At 47.6% G+C, this 21699-nt stretch overlaps 1 protein-coding gene across 1 annotated transcript in view; it reads left to right on the top strand.

Moving 5' to 3' along the window:
* LOC126471446 (structural maintenance of chromosomes protein 4-like) overlaps window positions 1-21699 on the top strand; it is a 252910-nt gene that overhangs the window by 178757 nt on the left and 52454 nt on the right. The gene's annotated exons all lie outside the window — the stretch shown is intronic.

The raw sequence follows: 21699 nt of genomic DNA, 5'->3' as shown, positions 1-21699 counted from the left end.
CGAATGACGTCCTTGTGGCCCCTGAGGATGTCTCCAATGCCTTCGGCCACTTTTTCGCCGAGGTTTCGAGCTCCGCTCATTACCACCCTACCTTCCTCCCCCGCAAACAGGCAGAGGAGGCTAGGCCACCTAACTTCCGCTCCTCGAATCGTGAAAGTTATAATGCCCCATTCACCATGCGGGAACTCGAAAACGCACTTGGCCGATCACGGTCCTCTGCTCCAGGGCCTGATTCTATTCATTTTCAGATGCTGAAGAACCTTTCTCAGCGGGTAAAGGTTTTCTTCTTCGTACTTACAATCGCATCTGGATTGAGGGACATGTTCCCGCATGCTGGCGCGAGTCTATTGTTGTCCCGATCCCTAAGCTGGGGAAGGACAAGCACTTGCCTTCCAGTTATCGACCCATCTCGCTTACCAGCTGTGTCTGTAAAGTGATGGAGCAAATGGTTAACTCTCGATTGGTTTGGCTGCTCGAGTCTCGACGCCTACTTACCAATGTACAATGTGGATTTCGTAGGCGCCGCTCTGCTGTTGACCATCTGGTTACCTTGTCGACCTTCATTATGAATAACTTCTTGCGGAAGCGCCCGACCGCGGCTGTGTTATTTGATTTGGAGAAGGCTTACGACACCTGTTGGAGGGCGGGCATTCTCCGCACCATGCATACATGGGGCCTTCGCGGTCGCCTCCCTCTTTTTATTCGTTCCTTTTTAATGGATCGACAGTTCAGGGTACGTGTGGGTTCTGTCCTGTCAGACACCTTTCGCCAGGCCCCCAGGGGATCCACAACTCTTTTGTGGATACGTGTGTAGCGAGCACGGGACCCCGAGCTAATGTGGCCTTCCTTCCTTTCCGGGCTGCATACCTTCCCTTTCCGTATCCTTCCCCATCCCCCATCTTCGCCCCCCCCCCCCCCCCCCCCCCCCTCACCTCTGGCTCTTTCCTTCCCTTTCTCCCCCTCTGGGGAGTATGGTTTGTGCCTACGTCCGGAGACGGACGCTTGTAAATGTACCGCACTCTTCGCCTTCCTAGCTTGTATGTCTTCATCTTTCTTCGTCCTTCTCTATTCCTTACCTCTTCTCTTTACCTCTTCTCTTTACCCTTTTCTCCGCTGCGGCGTTTGAGACCTCTCTTCTTTCCTTTCCCTGTCTCTTTCTTCCTCCCTGTGCGTGTCTGAAGGCCGACCCACGCACTTCCATGCGTAGCCGGTGACGGGGTAACGCGTAATTCCCCGCCCCGGGTAGACAGGTAGGACACGTACGTACCCCCTGGTAAAGGCCAGGCCCAGGGAGGGGTGATTACCCGAGCTGATACCTTCCGAAAGTGCCGATTGGTCCCTCCGTCCGTTTGTCGGGAGGTGTGACCTGAGGTGTGAACAATCACCTAAGGCGGGTGTGCCCTCGGTGAGGGCCCCCACAAGGGAGGAGCGCGCCATCGGAGACGCCGGTAATCATGGGGGATTCTTCCGCAATGGTTTCCTCACCTTCCACTATGTCTGCTCACAAACGTAAGTTCACTGAGTCTCAGCCACAGACGGTTCTTCCATCGTTGCCACAGTTCCTTGTTGTTTCTCGGTCTGACGAAGGTCACGACTTTTCCACGGTCAACCCTTTCATTATTCAGAAAGGTGTCGACGCAATTGCGGGTCCTGTAAAGTCTTGTTCCAGATTACGGAATGGTACCCTGTTGTTAGAAACACACAGTGCCCTCCAGGCTCAAAAATTGCTGCGTACTTCTCTGCTCCACACCTTCCCTGTCCGGGTGGAACCGCACCGTACCTTAAATTCCTCGCGTGGAGTCGTTTATACGCGCTCCCTCGATGGATTGTCTGACGAAGAAATTCAGCACTATCTGTCTGACCAAGGCGTCACGGCTGTTCATCGGGTTATGAAAAGGGTTGACTCGAACATCATTCCAACCCGCACTGTCTTCTTGACATTTGACAAAGTTCAACTCCCATCAAAAATCAAAGCAGGCTATGAGATAATTTCCGTTCGCCCTTATGTCCCAAACCCTACGCGTTGCTATCGATGTCAGCGGTTCAACCACACCAGCCAGTCCTGTTCCAATCAGGCCAAATGTGTTACGTGTGGCAGGGATGCCCATGAGGGTGCTTGTCCACCTCCATCCCCTCGCTGCATCAACTGTATGGGTGACCACGCTGCTTCCTCTCGAGATTGCCCTGTTTTTAAGGACGAAAAGCTGATCCAGGAAATAAGAGTGAAGGAAAAGGTGTCGACCTTTGCTGCTCGAAAGTTACTCGCCAGTCGACAGCCCACCGTGCCTCAGAAAGGAAAATACAGCACTGTCCTTGCTTCTCCTCGGCCAACAAAGAAGGCGGCCACGCAGACTTGTGACCTCACATTTAGTACCACGGTCGTCAGATCGGCCAGCGCAAAGATCGCCCGTTCAACCTCACCTCTTTCGCCTGCCCACTCTATGGCTCACCCTTCGTCGGGTTCTGCTAAATCTCGAGCCCAAAAGTCAGAAGCCAAGTCTTCAAAAAAAGAGCATTCTCGTGAAGAGTTTTTACGTACTGCAACTTCACAACCATCGGTTCCTCAATCATCTAAACATACCTCCAAGAAGGCTACGAAGAAACACAGTTCCTCTCCTTCTCCGCCAAGGCGTGTCCCATCTACAGCACCACCTGGCGGAAATCGCCCTCGGCCATCTTCTGTGTCGCCGAGGCGCACTGTTGGTGGCCGGTCAACTGGCCGATCGTTGGTGGCAGGAGCTGCTCCTGACCAACCTATGGATCAGGATCTTCTGCCTTCGACTGAATGCCATTCCATGCTGTCGGTCGCAAGCTCTGAGCAGTCGTTGAGTTGACAGCACCCTTGGTCACGTTCCTCCATTTTCTGTTCACCCTATGTCCATTATCCACTGGAATATCCGCGGCATTCGCGCCAATCGGGAGGAATTGTCGATCCTCTTACGATCCTACTCGCCGGTCATCTTCTGTCTTCAGGAAACAAAGCTGCGTCCCCATGACCGCTTTGTTCTCCCTCATTTTCAGTCCGTCCGATATGACCTCCCCTCTGTTGAAGGCTCTCCAGCCCATGGAGGACTCATGATTCTGCTCCATGATACTCTCCATTATCACCCAATCCCCTTAAACACTTCCTTCCAAGCTGTCGCCGTCCGTCTTTCCCTTTCTGGATACACGTTCTCTCTTTGTACGGTATACATTCCATCGTCTACACCAATGACACGAGCTGATCTCCTTCATCTTTTTGATCAGCTTCCACCCCCCTATTTGCTGGTTGGGGACTTCAATGCCCACCACCCGCTTTGGGGATCTCCACATCCTTGTCCACGTGGCTCACTATTGCTAGACGTCTTCCACCAAGCGGATTTAGTCTGCCTCAACACTGGGGTCCCCACATTTTTGTCTGCCTCCACGGCAAATTTATCCCATTTGGACCTCGCGGTCGGTACTGTTCCGCTAGCTCGGCGCTTCGAATGGTTCGCCCTTGATGATACACACTCGAGTGACCACTTTCCATGTGTTCTTAGACTGCACCCTCAACTGCCATATATGCGCTCGCGACGCTGGAAGTTTGCCCAAGCCGATTGGACACTTTTTTCGTCTCTAGCGACATTCGATGACCGTCGCTTTCCCAGCGTCGACGATGAGGTCACACATTTTACCGACGTTATTCTCACAGCTGCGGAACGTTCAATACCACGCACCTCCGAATTGCCCCGGCGCCCTCCAGTCCCTTGGTGGAACGAGGCATGCCGTGACGCAATACGTGAGCGGCGACGTGCTCTTCGCATTTTCCGTCACCATCCAACTTCGTCCAACTGTATCCGATATAAGCAGCTCCGTGCGCGATGCCGTCGCGTCATCCGCGATAGCAAGAAGGCAAGCTGGAAATTCTTTACTAGCTCATTTAACAACTTCACTCCCTCCTCGGAAGTTTGGAGTCGGCTTCGACGGTTCTCAGGCGCGCCTAGTTTCTCCCCGGTCTCTGGGCTCACTGTCGCGCATGATACCTTAGTGGACCCCGTCGCAATTTCTAACTCATTGGGTCAGCACTTTGCTGAGATTTCGAGCTCTTCAAATTACCCGCCGGCGTTTCTCCCGAAGAAACGTGCAGCGGAAGTGCGACATCTTGCTTTCTCCTCTCAAAATCGCGAAAGCTACAATACTGTTTTCTCCATGCGCGAACTCCAACATGCACTCTCTTCTTCTCGCTCCTCCGCCCCAGGACCGGATGGTATCCATGTCCAAATGTTGCTGCATTTATCAACCCATAGCCTGCGTTACCTCCTTCGCCTTTATAATCGAATTTGGACCGACGGTACCTTTCCCAGGCGATGGCGGGAAGCTATTGTCGTTCCCGTTCCGAAACCTGGAAAGGACAAACATCTCCCCTCTAGCTATCGCCCCATTTCTCTCACGAGTAGTGTCTGTAAGGTTTTGGAGCGTATGGTGAATTACCGTTTAGCTTGGTGGCTGGAGTCCCGCAGTCTTTTAACACCTGCCCAATGCGGATTCCGAAAGCATCGTTCTGCTGTTGACCATCTTGTTGCTCTCTCCACTTATATCATGAACAATTTTCTCCGGAAACGCCAAACGGTAGCAATATTTTTTGATCTGGAGAGAGCGTACGATACCTGTTGGAGGACAGGCATCCTCCGTACACTGTTCTCTTGGGGCTTTAGAGGCCGGCTGCCCCTTTTTCTTCGCGAATTTATGGCAGAGCGCACATTTAGGGTGCGGGTGAACACTACTCTCTCCCGTACTTTCTCCCAAGAAACTGGGGTACCCCAGGGCTCCGTGCTGAGTGTTGTACTGTTTGCCATCGCCATTAATCCAATTATGGATTGTCTCCTTCCTGATGTCTCGGGCTCCCTCTTTGTGGACGATTTTGCGATGTACTACAGCTCTCAACGGACCAGCCTTCTTGAAAGACGTCTTCAAGGATGTCTCGATCACCTCCACTCGTGGAGCATCGAAACCGGCTTCCGTTTCTCACCCAGTAAGACCGTTTGTGTTAATTTTTGGCGACGTAAGGAGTTTCTTCCGCCCTCCTTACATCTAGGCCCTGTCAACCTTCCGTTTTCCGACGTCGCTAAATTCTTGGGTCTTATGTTTGACAGAAAACTGTGCTGGTCCTCCCACGTTTCCTATCTTTCGGCTCGCTGTCTGCGTTCCCTTAACACCCTCCGTGTCCTGAATGGTACCTCTTGGGGAGCGGACCGAGTGGTCCTTCTCCGCCTCTATCGCGCCTTAGTGCGCTCGAAATTGGATTATGGAAGCATAGTCTACTCCTCTGCTCGGCCGTCTATTCTTCGGCGACTCGACTCTATCCACCACCGTGGATTACGTTTAGTGTCTGGAGCTTTTTACACCAGCCCTGTGGAAAGCCTTTATGCTGAGACTGCTGAACCTCCGCTGTCCAATCGGCGGGCAGTCCTTCTGAGTCGTTATGCTAGCCATCTGTCTTCCATGCCTGCTAATCCAGCCCATAACCTTTTTTTTCGACGCCTCCTTTGATGTCTGGTATTCAGGCCGCTCTTCCTCCCTACTACCCCCGGGAGTCCGCTTCCGTCAACTGCTCCATTCTCTTTCCTTCCGCTTTCCTAAAACCTTCTTGACAACTTGGGGTACAGCACCGCCTTGGCACCGTCCCCGGATCGACTTGATCAGAGACCTATGTCAATTTCCCAAGGATGGTACCCCTACACTTGTTTACCGTCGGGCATTTGCTGCTCTATGTGCACAAATGACGGAAGCCACATTTATTTACACCGATGGCTCGAAAACATCGTTAGGTGTAGGGAGTGCCTATATTGTTGGCGACACCCCAAATCACTTTCGGCTTCCCGACCAGTGTTCGGTTTATACTGCGGAGCTTTACGCTGTTCTCCAGGCTGTCCACTACATCCGCCGCCATCAGCGGATACAGTACGTAATCTGCTCAGATTCTCTCAGCTCTCTCCTAAGTCTCCAAGCTCTTTACCCTGTGCACCCTCTGGTCCACCGGATTCAGGACTGTCTGCGCTTGCTCCACCTGGGGGGCGTCTCAGTGGCGTTCCTCTGGCTCCCGGGACACGCTGGTATCTGTGGAAATGAGGCGGCCGATATAGCGGCCAAGGCTGCAGTCTCTCTTCCTCGGCCAGCTCTTCAGTCTCTTCCGTTTACCGATCTACGGAGCGGTTTATGTCGCCAAGTCACTCATTTATGGCATGCGCATTGGTCAACACTTCCCCACAATAAATTGCGGGAAGTGAAAGCCCTTCCTTGCGCTTGGACCTCTTCCTCCCGAACGCGTCGTCGGGAGGAGGTAATTTTAGCTCGACTCCGGATAGGGCACTGTCTTTTTAGTCATCGACATCTTTTAAGCGGTGATCCTCCCCCACTCTGTCCCCACTGCTCTCAGCTGTGGACGGTCAGACACCTTTTAATTGAATGCCCCTATTTTAATCCGTTACGCTCCCGTCTACAGCTATCGCCTGATCTATCGTCGATTTTAGCAGATGACACGCGCTCAGCTGACCGCGTTCTACAGTTTATTAGTGACAGTGAAATGACGTCAGTCATTTGAAGCTTTTTTTTGGGGGACAACCAACCCCTTTCTATAGTGGACTTTTAAGCATTCCTTCTGCCTTTAGTTCCTCAAATTTTCTGACTTTGTTTCCATTGCTGCTGATTTTAAATTTCGTTTTTTTCCTGTTTTCTATGTCACGGGCTGGGCGCTAATGACCATAGAAGTTTTGCGCCCTAAAACCACAAACAAAAAAAAAAAAAAAACACCTTTCGCCAGGAGAATGGGGTGCCACAGGGCTCAGTTTTGAGCGTCGCTGTCTTCGCCATCGCGATCAATCCAATAATGAATTGCCTCCCAGCTGATGTATCAGGCTCCCTTTTCGTGGACGATTTTACCATCTATTGCAGCGCGCAGTGTACACGTGTCCTGGAGCGCTGTCTTCAGCGTTCTCTTGACCGTCTTTACTCCTGGAGTGTCGCCAATGGCTTCTGTTTTTCTGCCGAGAAGACGGTCTGTATTAACTTCTGGCGCTACAAAGAGTTTCTCCCACCGTCCTTACGACTCGGTCCCGTTGCTCTCCCAATCATGGAGACAACAAAATTTTTAGGTCTTACATTTGACAGGAAACTTAGCTGGTCTCCACATGTGTCATATTTGGCTGCCCGTTGTACCCGTTCTTTAAATGTCCTCCGTGTTCTCAGTGGTATGTCGTGGGGAGCAGATCGAACCGTCCTGCTTCGTCTATATCGGTCGATCGTCCGCTCCAAGCTGGATTATGGGAGCTTCGTATACTCCTCTGCACGGCCATCCATCTTACGCCGCCTCAACTCCATACAACATCGGGGTTTACGACTTGCGATCGGAGCGTTTTATACTAGTCCCGTAGAGAGTCTTCATGCTGACGCTGGCGAATTGCCACTCAACTACCGGCGCGATATACTGCTTTGCCAGTATGCCTGTCGGCTACTGTCAATGCCTGACCACCCGTCTTATCGTTCCTTTTTTGACGACTCTCTCGACCGTCAATACGGGTTGTATGTCTCTGCCCTGCTACCCCATGGAGTTTGCTTTCGTCGCCTCCTTCAACACCTTAATTTTTCACTCCCTGCAACCTTTCGAGTGGGCGAGAGCCACACGCCACTTTGGCTCCAGGCTCAGGTCCACGTTCACCTTGACCTCAGCTCGCTCCCAAAAGAGGTTACCCCCGGTTCGGTCTACCACTCCCGTTTTGTTGAACTTCATTCGAAGTTCATCAATATGACCTTCATTTATACAGATGGCTCCAAGACCAATGACGGGGTCGGGTGTTCTTTTATTGTCAGGGCACAAAGTTTCAAATACCGGTTCCATGGCCATTGTTCGGTCTTCACAGCTGAGATCTTTGCCCTCTACCAGGCTGTTCTTTACATCTGCCGCCACCGACATTCTGCTTATGTCCTCTGCTCCGATTCCCTGAGTGCCATCCAGAGTCTCAGTGATCCGTATCCGGTTCACCCTTTGGTGCACCGGATCCAACGCTCTCTTCAGCAGCTGGTGGACGTCGGTTCTCCGGTTAGCTTTATGTGGGTCCCTGGCCATGTCGGTATCCCTGGGAACGAAGCTGCAGATGCCGCGGCCAAGGCTGCGGTCCTCCAGCCTCGGACAGCTTCTTGTTGTGTCCCTTCATCAGATTGTAGCAGGGTTATTTGTCGGCGCATTTTATCGCTGTGGCATGCCGATTGGGCTGCACTTACAGACAACAAGCTTCGGGCCTTGAAACCTCTTCCCGCGGCTTGGACGTCCTCCTCCCGCCCTTCTCGGCGGGAGGAGGTCGTTTTGGCCCGGTTACGCATTGGACACTGCCGGTTCAGCCATCGCCATCTGCTGACGGCTGCGCCGGCGCCGTTCTGCCCATGTGGGCAATTGCTGACGGTCCGCCACATTTTAATGTCCTGTCCGGATTTTAACACACTGCGTCTAGATCTTAACTTGCCATGTACTTTAGATGCCATTTTAGCGGATGACCCACGAGCAGCTGCTCATGTTCTTCGTTTTATCAATTTGACAAACCTCTCTAAGGACATTTGATGATGCTGTTTTTTAATCCTATGCCTGTCAGTCTGTCTTTTATCGTGTTTTCCCTTTTAGTTGTTGTTTTAAACTTGTGCCTCGCGGTGCATTCTTAACGTAGTCAGGGCGCTAATGACCATTGAAGTTGTGCGCCCTAAAACCGCCATTGATGTTGTGATTGAGCATGTCACTACAACAATATTTGCTGTGGCGGAAAATGCGATCCCTTGTTCTCTAGGGTGCCCCTGGCTAAAGGCAGTCCATTGGTGGTCACTGGAAGTCACTGAGGCAATTAAAGAGCATCGGCGAGCTCTACAGCAACATAAGTGGCACCCTTCCCTAGAGCACCTAATAGCCTTTAAGCAGCTCCGTGCCCGTGCTTCAAAAATGACAGAAACAAGAGTGTGGGGAGAGGTATGTGTTGACCATTAGGTTCCTTAAGTCACCTTCCCAAATTTGGTCGACGATCAGACACCTTTTTGGGTACCAGACCCCAACAGGTGTCCCTGGTGTTAACATCAATGGTATACTCTCTGCCAACACAGACGCAATTGCCGAGCACTGTGCTGGGAACTATGCTTGAGCCTCTGCGTCGGAGAACTACCCCCCAACCTTTCGCACCCTCAAATGGTGAATGGAAAGAAAAACCTTTTGCACCCTCAAATGGTGAATGGAAAGAAAATCATCTCGTTCACTACACACCACAGTGAGCCCTATAACGCCCCATATACGGAATGGGAGCTCCTCAGCACCCTTACACATAGCCCCGACACAGCTACTAGGCCGGATCGGATGCACAGTCAAATGATTAAACATTCCTCGTCTGACTACAAGTGATATTTCCTTGTCATCTTCAACCGGATCTGGTACAATGGCATCTTTCCATCGCAATGGCTCGAGAACAAGTCTGCCATCTGAACAGCCTTTTCCAGACGCCAATACCTGGATTCCATCTTCTTTGGCTTGCGTAAAGCATGTGACACGACTTGGCAACAACATATCCTTGCCACATTGTATGAGTGGGATCTTCGGGGCCCACTCCCGATTTTTATCCAAAACTTCCTGTCGCTCCTTTCTTTCGGTGTCCTAGTTGGTGCCTCCCATAGTTTCCCCGTATTCAGGAGGATGGCGTTCCGCAGGACTCCCTATTGAGTGTATCACTATTTTTAGTGGCCACTAATGGCCTAGCAGCAGTATGTGTGTGTCTCACATACTTCCGTCGGCTTAGTACTATTCATCCGGAACCAGCGCTTTACCTTAAAGATGATCCGCTCCCTGTAATAAGAGACGTACCGATTCTTAGGACTGGTTTTAGACACCCAATTGACTTGGCTACCTCACCTTAGTCAGTTTAAGCGAGAGTGCTGGCAGCACCTCAATGCACTCCGCTGCCTTAGCAACACCAACTGGGTGCAGATCACTCTACGCTGCTGCAGCTCTACAGAACCCTTGGTCTATCCCACCTTGACAATGGGAGTCTGTTTTTCAGTTCGGTGGCACCCTCAGCGTTGCATTCACTTGACCCAGTGCACCACAGTGGTGTTCACCTTGAAACAGGAGCTTTTAGAACTAGTCCTGTGACAAGTGTCCTTGTGGAGGCCGGAGTCTCTCCATTGCAGATCTAACGTGCACAACTGCTTACTAGTTATGTTGCACACATTGTAGTTCCCCTGAGCATCCGAGTTACCATTTCCTTTTCCAATCCGCAGCAGTTCATCTCCCGCATCGGGGGCCCAGATCAGGGCCCACGATTGTGATTCACGTGCGATCCCTTCTCTCCGAACTGGAGTCCTTCCTTTTACCACGTCTAATTGAGGTCCATTCTGGATCATTTGCATGGCCATAAGGACTTAATTAATCCTGCCACTTTCTGTTGTCACTTCCTCTCGATTCTTGACGTGTTTCAGGACTCTGAAATTGTTTACACAGGAGGGTTGATGGTTGATGGTAATGTTGACTTCGCGTATGTCCACAGAGGCCATATTGAACAGCATTCCTTGGCTGCAGTGTATTCAATGCAGAGCTAGTGGCCATATCTCGTGTACTTCATTACCTGTTTCTGTTCGTGTTCCGGTGAGTCGTTTCTTCTCTATTCTGACTACCTGTGCAGCTTGCAAGCTATCGACCAGTGCTATCGTCGCCATCCTTTGGTAGCGAACTTCCAGGAGTCCATCTCTGCCCTTCAACGGTCCAGTCATTCAGTGGTGTTTGTGTGGACCCCAGGACACACCAGAATCCCAGGCAACAAACTTGCTGGCAGGCTGGCCAAACAGGCTACGTGGAAACTGATCCTGGTGATGGGCATCTCTGAAACTGACCTGCATTCTGTCTTATGCCGCAAGGTTTTTCGGCTTTGGGAGACAGAGTGGCATAACAGTATGCACAACAGACTGCATGTCATTAAGGAGAGTGCGAATGTGTGGAAGTCTTCCCTGCTGGCTTCTCGCAGGGAATCAGTTGTCCTTTGTTGGCTCCGCATTGGCCATATGTGACTCATATATGGTTACCTCCTCCGTCGCGAGGACCCACCTCAGTTTCGCTGTGGCTCCCAAATGACAGTCGTCCACCTCTTGCTGGACTGCCCACTTGTAGCTGCTCTGCAGTGGACTTTTAACTTTCCCAGCACCCTACGTTTGGTGTTGGATGACAATGACTCAACAGCAGCTTTAGTTTTACGTTTTGTTCGTGAGGGTGGGTTTTATCATTTGATGCGAGTTGTAGCGCATGTCCTTTGTCCCTCTGTGTCCTCCACCCTAGGGCTTTTAGGGTGAAGGTTTTAATGTGTTGCAGAGTGGCTGGCTTCTTTTTTATTCTAATGGTCAGCCAGCCATGGTAATCTGCTTTCTTGTTTTTGATCTCTTCTTTTTTCTTGCGTGTCTGTGGTTTTCTTGTCCTGTTTGGCCCATTGTAGTGTTTGTTGTCCTCCTGTCATTCTCCTGGTTCTTCCTTTCTCCTGTTATTGTGACATATGTCGTCTTTGTTTTCTTCTTTCCTTTGGGCAATTGTTCTACTGTGAACAAGAGAACGATGACCTCACAGTTTAGTCCCTTCCCCCCTTTTAAACCAACCAACGAACCAACCAATCATGTCTAGTGGGACCGAAAAACAATAGGGTTGATACTGGTGTCTTCATTTTGCCATTTGAAGGTGATTCACAGTCTGAAAAGGTCAAGGTGGTGGTGTATCATTGCGATGTGAAACCATGTTCTCCTCCTATGTTGTGCTTCAAATGCATGAGATTTAGGCACAAGCCTTCATGTTGTAATGGCAGAGCTCCATGTATAGGGACTGTGGACATTTGTTGCACATGGACATGCCTTGTGCTGCTTCCTATGTCTGTGTCAACCATTCCCCTATTCACTGGAGTGCACTATCTTTTGAAGAGAACACAACAAAAGATGGCTGGCTGACTGACTGACTTACAAAGAAGTCAATAAGAAATAAAATCGTCTGCATCCTCTATGTGAGACGATAACATTTGCTACGGCTAAGTCGTCATTCTCTCTAGTGACAGTACGTCACCATTTCACATTGAACCCTCAGGGCCTCTCAACTACACTCACTTTTCTGCTGGTTGGGTGCACCCCTCCCCCCACACCTACTTCCAGTGTGTTGACTTCCCACCCACTGTGGATGTTGATCCCCAACCCCCAGCCAAGAAGCAATGTCCTTCTCTGGCATCTCACCAGAATGGAGTTCCTTTGGGATGCTTCCTCCCTGGATTCTGCTTATCTGCAACTGAATTCCAGCCCGTGACTGAAGGAACTGCAGGTTGCTGATCACATGGCTTTGCATTCCTTTTCTGTCCTTGAAGCTAGAGCAAACAAGCTCTCATAGACATCAAAATCGTGAAAGGAGAAGAGGGCCGAAAAGAATACTGCCAAGAAACAGCATGTTCTGCAGTTCCCCATGGCATTGGACCTTGCATGTTCCTACACTGTACCTAAGGGAGAGTTCTTAGTGGCCCTGTGGCACTGGATCTCCCCACACAATCTGCTACAGAACCGATGTGTATTAATATTGTGTCCTTGCTACTGGTGGCAGCAGGCATTTCTGGAGCATGACATGCCTCCTTGACCCTTCCCACGTTCACTGGATATCAGTAGCATAATGCTCTACAGGAACTGTAGGTTTTTTCACCACCTGGCTGAGTTACGATGTCTCCTATGCATTCCCCTGCTTTCTGCATTGCCCTCTATTGTAAACACCTTCTCTCCATGGCTGTCAGGTATTTTAAGAACACAGCTGGCTATGAGAGAGCATTGGGTGTAGTTTGCATATATGTTCTGGACCCTACCTGCAGTGAACACGTGCCACTCTGTACGAATTCGGAGGATGTGACTGTTGTGTGGATATCTCTGGTTTTTACAGTCTGTAATGTGTATCTCCCTCCTGATGATGAGGTGCCCCAAAATGCGTTGTTTGCACTGATTTCTTGACTCCCCCCCTTCCATATTTTGGGTGACTTCTACACCCACAGTCCCTTGCAGTGAGGAACTACAACCACTGGCCATGGTAAAGCTATCAAAACTTTGGTCACAGAGCTTGATGTTTCTCTTTCTAATACTGGTGCCCCTGCACACTTCAGTGTGGTATATGGATCTTATTTGGCCATTGAGCACTCCATTTGCAGCCCTGGTCTTCTCTCCATCCTTTGGAGTGTCCATGATGACGTTTGTGACAGTGATCATTTTCCATTTGTCCTGTCCCTCCCTCAGGATCACTCGTGTGGGCTTCGATCCGGACGGGCTCTCAGCAGTACTGACTGGGATGTCTTTGCCTCTACCATCGTCCTTAGCACTGTGCCACATGGTAGTATTGATTCAGCTTTCTAGAGCGGAACTGTAGCCATTCTATCAGTTGCAGACTTAGTGACCCGTTGTTCCTTAGGGTCCCCCATGTCAGAAGACAGTACCTTGGTGGTGGACTTCAAAAATCACCATGGCCATTAGAGACCACACATGGGAGCTCTCTAATGCTGTAAGCAACATCCATTGGCGGAGCACCTCATTGTCTTTAAATGGCTTTGTGAACAAGTGTGCTACCTAATAAAATGATTGAAAAGAATGCTGGGAATGGTATGTTACTACCACTGGACTGTGTACCCCTCCTTCACAGGTTTGGACAAAGGTTCAACTTGTCTGTGGACACAAGTTCCCCACATGTGTAGAATTTTAGTATGCAGTTTCTGTCCTCAAACAGCAGGGTGAGCGAATTCACTTACTTTTCATTACCCATCACTGTAGCCACATAATGTGCAGTTTAATGAGTGGGAATACCTCATTGCGCTAGCTCTTTTGCCCCGACATGGCTCTAGAGCCAGACTACATCCACAGCCAAATACTCATACACCTATTGGTGAATTGCCAACATAATGTCCCTGCAAATTTCAACTGTATCTAGAGGTGGGGTAATCTCTCATCTCAGTGGCAAGGAAACATGATTATCCTGGTACGAGAATTGGGAAAACACCATCTTGAGAAGAACAGATTTCACCCAATAAGTCTCATTAATGTTCTCCACAAGTTGCGTTAATGTATGGTGAGCTGGTGGCTGTATTGGTACCTTGAATTTCTGTGCACTCCATCCCAGGGCAGTTTTTGCCGATGCTGTTTTACTGCTGACACTTTGCTCTGCCTGGAATCTGTTATCTGGTCAGCTTTTCACCAGCATAAATGCTTTGTCACTGTCTTAGACTTGCAGAAGGCTTATGGCACCACAAGGCATAACGTCCTCTTTACCCTACATCAGTGTGGTCTCAGGAGCCCGTTTCCGATTTTTGCCAGGAACTTCTTGTCAAACTGTACTTCGCGGGTTCAAATAGGTGCTTACCACAGCACACCATCACCCCACACTCCTCCTCCTCCTCCTCCTCCTCCTCCTCCTCCTCCAAAATACAAGGGAATGGGGACCTGCAGGGCTATTTATTGGGTTTGCACCTTTTTCTAGTGGCTGAATCAATGCTCTAGCTGCATCTGTGAGGTCTGCAGTGTCACCCTTCCTGTATGGTGATGATTTTTGCATTTATTATTGCACCTGCACTGTGGGTGTTGCTGAACATAGACAGTAGGAGAGTGCCAGATGAATGGCACAGTTCTGGGCTCTCACTCACGGCTTCTGCTTTTCAGACTCACACATGCATCATGTACTTCTGTTACCATCGTACTGACCATCCACAGCCAAAACCTCGATGACCAGTCGCTCAATGTGGTGGAGTCTTATCGCTTTTTGGGACTGGGCTTCAATGCTCAGCATCTGCATCTTTTCCAACTTATGCCAATGTGCTAGTCGCACTTTAATACTCTGCATTCTATCAGTAACACCAGCTGGGGTGCAGATCACTCCACACTTTTGCGGCATTGCAATGCTCTGATTCTGTCCCATTTTGATTATAGGAGTCTTACACTTGCTTTGGCATCACCTTCAGCATTGTGGATGCTGGACCCGATACACCATTGTGGTGTTAGGCTTCTGACAAATGCCTTTTGGACCAGCCCTGTGAGCAGTCCACGTGCGGAGACTGGGGTCTACAGTTGACGAATGAACCGGTTTTGCCTACACACATACAAGATGCAGTGAACTATGCTCCCTGCCCAACGGATGCAGTGTATTCACTGCAGGGCTGGAGACTATTGCTTGAGCCCTCAGTCGCATTTGTTCTTGCACTGGCAAGACATTCTTAATCTGCAGTGATTGCCTGAGTAGTCTACAGGCTATTGACATGTGATACCTTGACAGCCATTGGTTGCGACTATCCAGGATCTTCTTTCTGACCTCCACTAAGTTGGATGGTCAGTCATCTTTGTCTAGACCCCAGGTCACGTTGGGATCCCAGGGAATGATCGTGATGAGCAGTTGGCAAAGTTGGCTACCAGTATGCCAACTTTGGAGGTGGGTATACAGGACCCAGACCACCGGTTGACTCTGTGCCATCAATCGTTATAGGCTTGAACATGGAATGGTGTGCCCTAGTTTCTCTGAACAAACTGCAAGCAATAAAGAGACTGCGACCACGTGATAGTCTTCCATTTGTGCTTCTCACAGGGAATCTACTGTTGTCACCTTTGCATAGGTCACACTCGGCTGATCCATGGCCACTTCATACGATGTGAGGATCTGCCCCACTGTCGGTGTGGTGCCTTTCTGACTGTGGCCCACATTCTACTGGACTGCCTTAATTTGACCATCTTAGTGTGAAAACTTAAATTTGCTGACACGATGCCGCTGGTTCTAGTGGATGACACCGAAGTGGCTGACCTGGTTTTGTGTGTTACCTGTGGAGGTGGTTTCTACTGATCTCTGTGAGGTAGGGCACATAAGCCTCATTGGTTGCTTCAGGGGTTGGAGGGGTGCCCCGTTGCCTGCTTCAACCAAGCGGACCTATGGCTCCCCTTGCTCGGTGGTCTGCTGACTCCTGCTCTTCCCACATTTTTAATTCTTCTTATTCTTATACATCTTCCATTGACGTACTGTCCCTTTCCTGAGTTTTATCAATTTGTCTGCTTGCTAGTATTCTTGTGGTAATCGGCTGAAGAATTGGATCCTTAAATTGAACTTAGAGGGGACCAGAATGAAGTAGAGGTGAATAACAAGCTAGTGGCAATAGGAAGGAAGGGGGTGAGTATCAGAAGAGGGTGCAGTATGGGAACTAAGAGAGATTATTAAGAGATTGCAAGACTAGGACGTGTTTGGGATGATACAGGCTATGAAGCAGATACTGAAATTGATGTTGTCAAATTGATGATGTCATGCTTGATGTAATACCAAGCAATGTGATGCAGTGAAAGGACTGAACTTGTTTTCAGGTCAGGAGCAGCAAGTTTCATATCCCCATGTGCCCATTCAAATTTAGATTTTCTGTGTTTTCCTTGAATTGCTTAGTAGGAACCTTAAGTGGTATTTAAATGCGATTTTATCAAGTTAATATAGCTTAAACTTCATATTTGTTTATATAATCAGGTGACATGTTGCGAACTTAAAGTGCAATAATCACATTGGCTGTATACCACCCGAAATATTTATTCCAACGCATGTATTCAACACCTCAAAACAAAGGTACCCAAAATCCTTCAAAATTTATTCTGTAATAAAATTGTTAAGACATATATTCTTTGTACTTAGTGATAATGTTCCTCTCCTGCTATATGATCCTTGCACCTAATAGTTTCCAGAGGCCATATTTGTTTACAGAATGACAGTTTACGTGTGATGTGTTAAAACAGTGAAAGAAACCTGTGACCACTGGAGGTACTTGATTTTACGTATTTTATTTTAACGGTTTGATATAATTTTAGTTTTCTGACAAAAGAAACCGAAAACCAGTTCTAAAATAGTGTTTTGTTTCTCCACTAGACAGTGCCCTAACTTCCTCAAAAAAATCTTAACACACTACACACACTTCATACTAACAAATGTAAATCCACGTGATGATAGAGGTTTAACCCTTCGAAACGTGTTGTGGAGATAAACAAACAGTGACTGGCAACAGTAAACTTGTCTCATTTAATGTCGATAACAGTCACTGTAAAGCCTAACATAAAATGTTCACATTTAAAGGAATGAGCTTTGTTCGAATGGATCCATCTTGGGTAACGGCATGTCAGTGTTGTTTCGTATACTCATCAGTGCACCTCTATGCAAAACAACCAGTCAAATACGCAATAGAGATGCTTAGCCTTTGCATGTTTGTACTTGTTTTGTTATTAGAACAGGGGTATGATAGAGTATTCAAAACAAAACCCATTTTTTAACCACAGTCATAGTTTTGAATGGTTGTCAAAAACTTTGGACTGATAGTGATATTCTTTCTTCTCTTATTAACTTCTTTTCTTCTTAACTTATTTTTAATCATATTTACTTTATAATCATGTTTGACTGCTATCTACTTAATGATATTTACCTCAGTCTCCCTATCCTTCCTCCTCATTGGCATGTTGGCTGGCCTGTGCAATAAACTACGGAAGACAGCTTCTTTATAAGCCTGTGGATGACATGAATCATTAGCAATCACAGCATCAGATCTGGGCATCCTATAAATGAAAAGTGCATGCTGACTGCTCTATCTTTTAATTTTCAAATTGAAGAATTTCAAATTGGTGCTACAGAAGAATGCTGAAGATTAGATGGGTAGATCACATAACTAACGAGGAAGTATTGAATAGGATTGGGGAGAAGAGAAGTTTGTGGCACAACTTGACCAGAAGAAGGGATCGGTTGGTAGGACATGTTCTGAGGCATCAAGGGATCACCAATTTAGTATTGGAGGGCAGTGTGGAGGGTAAAAATCGTAGAGGGAGACCAAGAGATGAATACACTAAGCAGATTCAGAAGGATGTAGGTTGCAGTAGGTACTGGGAGATGAAAAAGCTTGCACAGGATACAGTAGCATGGAGAGCTGCATCAAACCAGTCTCAGGACTGAAGACCACAACAACAAACAACATCAATTTCGTGCTTCATGATAAACTTTCTTTCATTTTTTTTATGCTATAGGTGTTGTTGAACCTTTTCATATTTCTTCTGTATCTTCTTCAGAACAGTCAACAGGGAGTATTGTCCGTGTAACATTCATAGTAACCAATTCTACCCATGATAGCATGGTCAGATTTCAAAGATTTATCTTCTTGCTGCAATTATTAATGATTCATGTCATCCACAGGCATATAAAGTAGCTGTGTTCTGTAGTTTAGTGCACAGGGCTGTCAACACGCCATGAAGTGAAGTGGGAAGAGGGAAAAGAAGTAAACGTTAAAAAGATAGCAGTTAGCAACAGTTATAAAGTAGATATGGTTAATAAATTTCTTCACAAAAGTAATAAGAACAGAAAAAATTTACTTAATGAAAAAATGGGAATGGTTGCTATGTTGCGTTCCAGAAAACACTCGCAAAAAATGGCGAACCTTATTTAAACTGCACATTGTTAAAATAAAGCTCCAGGATAGATTGCTATTTATCATAAAGATGACATTTTAAGTTGTGGACAGGCACATAAGACACTTTCAGCCACAGCCTTCATCAGAAAAAGAGAGGAACATACACCATTCATTCACACAAGCAAGCTCACTTACAATAACAACTGCCAACCCCAGCAGCTCGGTCCAGAATGCAACATGCAACTGTCACATGGAATAGAAGCAGCAGTCTGGAGGGGGCAGGGAAGGGATAGAAGTGTACAAGTGGGGGACGGGGGAGTGCTGTCTGGTGGAGTGTGCAGGGACTACAGTGCCAACAGGCAAAGTGTTGGGAGGCTGTGGGCTAGGAAAGCGGAGAAAACAGGCTGAAAAAGGAGATGAATGGGGAAAAAATGGTTGTGTGTGTTGACAGAGGGTGGGAGATAAGAATAGGGGGGACGTAATGGGTGGAGGGGATGGAAACTGTTGGACAGAGGGTGTGGGAACAGTATGTTACCGTAGATTGAGGCAGAGATAATTTCGGGAGTGGAGAATGTGTTGTAAGAATAATTCGCACATGTGCAGTGTGCAGCTCAGAAAAACTGGTGGTGGAGGGAAGGTTCCAGATGGGTTGGGTAGTGAAGCAGCCATTAAAATCAAGCATGTTATGTTAAGCTGCTGTTCTACCACAAGGTGGTCTGCTTCGCTCTTGGTCCCAGTTTGGTGGTGGCCATTCATCCTGGGAGACAGCTGGTTGGCAGTAATACCAATATAAAGAGCTGGGCAATAATTGCAGCAGAGCTGGTGTATAAAATGGCTGCTTTCACAAGTGGCCCAGCCTTTGATGGGGGCAGGACTGGAATAGAAAGTGCTGGGTGGACGGACGGACGGGGCGGGTCTTCCACAGAAATATGATCCTTGTGGCAAGCGGTTGGGATTGGGAGTGGCATAGGAATAGACTAGGATGTTATGGAGGTAAGTTAAGTGATGGAAGACCACTTTGGGAAGGTTGGAAAGTATCTCGGATGGGGAAGAATCTGGATCCTTCCCACCACCACCAGCTTTTGTGAATGGCATACGTGGGTGTTATCCTCGCAACACGTTCTACATTCCAGAAATTATTCCAGTCTCAGCTTACTGTAACATACTGTTCTCACACTCTCCACCCAACAGTCTCCACCCCATCTGTCCATCACCTCCCTCATATTCTTGTCTCCCAACCTCTTTGCATGCCATTCTCTGACAGCAACCAACCCATCTTTGCCTGCTCCTCTCCTTTTTCAGTCTGTTTTCCCTACATCCATGCCCCTTAAGCTCACCAAGCAGTGGCTGTTGGCAGTCTAGTCCCTGCACATTCTGCCAGACAGCAGCCCCCCCCCCCCCCTCCCTCCACCTGCACCCCCTCCACCTCCACTGCTTTGGCCCCACTCCTCCCACCTCCCTCCCCACCCCAGTTGGTGTTAGAGTGCATGTGCTTAAATGTGTCTTTCCTTTTTCTGATTAAGGCTGTGGCTGGAAGCTAAAGTGTAAATGTCTCTTAATTGTGCCTGTCTGCAACTTAGCATGTCGTCTTTACAATAAGACGCAATCTATACTGTCCTTACTTTCTACTGAGTAAGTTTGAAAGATCAGGAGTGTATCAAATTCAGTGTGCATCCTGTGATGAAAAGTATTGATGAACAGAAAGAAAATTTTCGATCAGATGCAAGGAACATAGATGCATTCGTATTAAGTAACTATCGACAAATCAGCTGTTTTGGAGCATGTACATGAAATGGGCCACCCACTTCCCCTTAAAGGAAAGGAATACGACTTGGAATACTTGCACATAGAAAAGAAAGGGGGCAACTAGACCTCCTGGAAGAATTAGAGATTGCCATTCGTGAAAAGAAACATCACAATATACTGAACATGCAAGGAAAAGACAACAGACAAGATTTCTCAATGAATTCTTTAATTCAGATACATAATTATAGATTTGAAATACCACTTTGAGGAAATAGCTAGAAGCTTTAAATCATAGACATAGGAAATGAGGAAAAGTAGGCGACTAACAGAACAGCATTGTGACTGAGCCAGTAGCTGCATTATGCAGTAATACTGTGGACATGTCAGTACTACTACTACTCCCTGACCTCAGCAAAAGTGTCAACATTACATTCTTTGAGACCGCAGCAGATCAGCAGGACGCAATGTGGTGTAGAGTGCAGAGTGAGATGGGACTGGCAACTGGCCGAAGTCGAAAATTTTAATGTAAGATGACCTGCTGTCCAATGTATTTTTATTCTCTTTTGTTTTAGGAATGCACTACTTGTGTTGGTAAACTTTTTAGTGTTTTAACCCAGTGAGTTAAATTTTTACAACCAGATGATGAGAGCATTCTCTCTCGAAATGCATTGTTAAGCTGTATGAAGGATAGAAATAAGGTTAAATGTTATCAATTACCTGTGTGAAAACACAACAGGTTACCTGATGTCTTTGATGGATAATATTAAATTAATAGGTACTTGCATTTTTGGACACACAAAAATTAGCTGTGTGGTTATGATACTGAATTTTGAAAGGCAGTACGTTTTAAGATTAAAACATTCTGGAACAGGAAACTTTTGAATATTAGTAACATTTGAAATATGTAATTTTTGGAAAAAGTGAAAAATTTATTGAAAAGATGAGAACAAGGGCTTTCAAATGAGCTATAAGAATAAGCAGAATAATCACCTCACTCTGTTGCTCCACGACTGTGCTTAATCCCCAATGACTACGCCTTGAGTCGTCACTCTTGCCTGTGCTCATTTATACGGGACAGCTGGCATGGAAAAGGCTGCAGTGGAGTTGGTGTATGACTTGCATTTTGTCATAGGATGTACTGTGAGATTGTCTTGCATCTGGGTCTTTGATACAGATACTAAAGTGGTAAGCGTGGAAGTGAGTGTGGCATAGGAATGGATCTCTTTGGGTGAAGATATCTTTGAGGAATGAGATGGGTTTTGGGGAGCTTCCCTCTTTTCATGGTGATAAGAGGTAGCATAAGCTATGGTAGATTATTTGGTATACAATCTAAGGTGATATCAGAGTAAGAAGTTGGTTAGAGAATATGGATTGTTAACTCGGTTGCCGTTTCTTAACTCATGCAATCCTGTTCACCTGTCGCCACCACACGTGTAAAATTTCATGCTTTAAGACATTCTTCTGGCATCACATCTGCTGCCCCCACCTGCACTTCCTCCCCCGAGTTTCAATTAGCTTCCTACTCCCC

This window comes from Schistocerca serialis, chromosome 3, assembly GCF_023864345.2.
Source record: "Schistocerca serialis cubense isolate TAMUIC-IGC-003099 chromosome 3, iqSchSeri2.2, whole genome shotgun sequence".
Taxonomy (NCBI): Eukaryota; Metazoa; Arthropoda; class Insecta; order Orthoptera; family Acrididae; genus Schistocerca; species Schistocerca serialis.
Note: the sequence above shows the minus strand (reverse complement) of the source record. Positions and strands in the feature narration are given on the sequence as shown.